Source organism: Malurus melanocephalus, unplaced genomic scaffold (genome assembly GCF_030028575.1).
Source record: "Malurus melanocephalus ecotype Western Australia unplaced genomic scaffold, MMel_1.1 scaffold_55, whole genome shotgun sequence".
Lineage (NCBI taxonomy): Eukaryota > Metazoa > Chordata > Aves > Passeriformes > Maluridae > Malurus > Malurus melanocephalus.
The window spans coordinates 2,153,840-2,156,458 of NW_026623287.1; positions in this window are offsets into that span (position 1 = coordinate 2,153,840).

The following is a 2,619-nucleotide window of genomic DNA, read 5'->3' on the forward strand; positions in this document are numbered from 1 at the left end:
CACACTGAAGTGAAGGAGGGTTTACAAAGAATAACAAAGCTGGTGGAAGGTCTCAAGCTTAAGTTTGATGAGGATCAGCTGAGAGAGCTGGAAGGTCTCAGTGTGGAAAAAAAAAAAGAGGCTCAGAGGGACCTCCTGGCTCTGCACAACTCCCCGAAAGGAAATTATAGCAAGATGGGATTCAGATTCTTCTTCCCAATAACAAGTGATTGGAGGACTGGAAACAGACTTCAGTTGTACCAGGAAAGGTTTAGATTGGATTGTAGGAATATTTTTTCCCCCTCAAGGTTTATTTAATACTGGAACTGGTTGTTCAGAAAAGTGGTGCAGTCACCATCCTGAAGGTATCTGAAATATGCAGAAGTGATGCTCCGGGAAAAGATTTGATGGTGTGCTGGGGCTTGATGATCTCAMAGAACTTTTCCTACAGAAATAATTCCATGATTCTTCCATTAAGAATTTATTTTTCCCCTGGTGCACTGCAGGAAAGAATCTTTYACTAAAAACATTAAGAAATTCTTATATGTGAACTGAACATTTGTWAATAACGTGTACACTATTTGAATAGGAACTTGTTGACCTAAACAAAGGAACTAAGTGACCTTAGCTCCTTCCCACACTGCCAAATAATATCATTCAATAATTATTTAATATTGAAGATACTGATTAGATTTACRTAATTTGGATAAGATTCTTTTAATMATATTCCTCTCCATTTGCCCTAGAGGAAGAACAAAYAGTTGAGATATTTAAAGTTATCTTACAATCCAAGATTTTTGTTGTACAAAAATCTACAAACCATTTTTAGGTGATCAATTCTTTTATTGCTGTGTATGCAAACAAACACATGTTCAAGTCAGCTTGGCTTGTTTTATTAAATGAGTCACAGTAAATCATGATTTACTCCTTCACATCCTGCAGCAAACACAAGCTTTATGAATTAACACAGACCTGAGGAATAAGGTCTAAACTGATGTCCTTTACCTCTTCAGCAATGTGTTCATTCCATTAATGGTCYGTTAGTGCAGCAATATGTTGTAACAAATTAAACCTCAGTCACAGAATTCAGAAGGATGCTGTYGTGGTTTCACCCCAGGTGACAGCTCAGTCCCACGCTGCTGCTCTCACTCTCCCTGTGATGAGCTTAGGGGAGASAACTGGAAAAGTGACAGTGAGAAATCTTGTGGGTGGTGTGAGGAGCCATTTTAATCTTGGTTCATCTCAACAATGGTTGTCAGTGGCATGTGGGGKAAGRGGTGCACACATGAGRCTTGCAGGACACAGCCAGGAGATGGGCAAAGCCTTGTCTCTGGGGTGACTTTGCCAGGCAACACCTGCCCTGGGGCRGCAGTCAGCAGAGACAGAGACATGGCACACCCCAGAGATRCTTCTCCRRTGGGATGGTGAAAGGTCTCCACCAATGCACTGCAGAGGAAGGTTRGACTGAGYCAACTGTCTGCTGTCAGCAGGYGGAATTTSGGAGGAGCCAGGGGCCAAAAAAAGTAATGCACCACGAGATTCTCAGCTGGGGCTTTGGAGTCTGATCTCTGAGGGTGTTTTCTGTGTTTTAGCCATGAGCCTTAAGGTCTGGACTTTGGGAAGTTTTTACTCTSCTTTTTGCCCATTTTTCTGTCCCCCCATTCCTTCCATTTTCCTTTCTCCTTTGCTGTCTTTTCCAGCCCCCATTAGCAAGCAATTACTTCCCCTCGTTTTTTCGTTGTCAATAAATGGTTCTCAGATACAAAGTTTGTCTCAKTTKACTTAATTTCGTTCTTGACCATCCATTTYAAAAGAACTCCTCGCAGTTCCCCGTGGTTGGAACACGACAGGTGGAAATAAAGACAATTTTACAGGTAGAAAAAAAAAAAGCAGCATACATGAGCCAAGTAAAACAAGGAATTCATCCACTACTTCCCATGGGCRGGCAGGTGCTCAGCCATGAAATGAACGGACAGAAAATGAACTCCAACCCGGCCAGACCAGCACTGATATGCATATTTGTTTTAACTATGGTCCRGAGTAGGGGCTGTGAGTGATTGTTTTGAACTCTCTAGGAGTCAGCAAGTATGACGTGAATACGTTTCTAAGTTCTTTTTTAATAAACTCATTTTATTTTTCTGGGCCTCTGTTGCTCATTTTTTATGGGGACAGGGCAAACCAGTAAGTTCACTTTTAGAGTTTTGGTTCACTATTTTTTTCTCCCGCTTTATATTTTAATCAAAAGCTAAATATGGTAAGATTAAATAGTGTTTATTTTATGTTTCTGGACTGAAAGTCATTTATATTTTATCTTACTTGCMCAGACAAGCCCAGAGAGCAGTGACTTCTCCACACAACATTTTCATCATGGCAGAAGGGATGTTATTTTTGCAGCACATCTGGCATATGGTGAACCCCACCAGATATCCCAAGTGTAAACACCACAACCCACAAACAGTGGATTCTTATGAACTGAATCATGAATAAAGWCATGTCTAGATTTTCATCTCTAGCCTGAAAGAAATATCACCAGGAGAAAATATTTTAGGTTTTGGTTGATCCATGGACTTCTTAAGTAATGTGGAACAAGACTGATTCTTGATATGAAACCTATTGAATTCTGTGAAAGCTTCAGCTTGA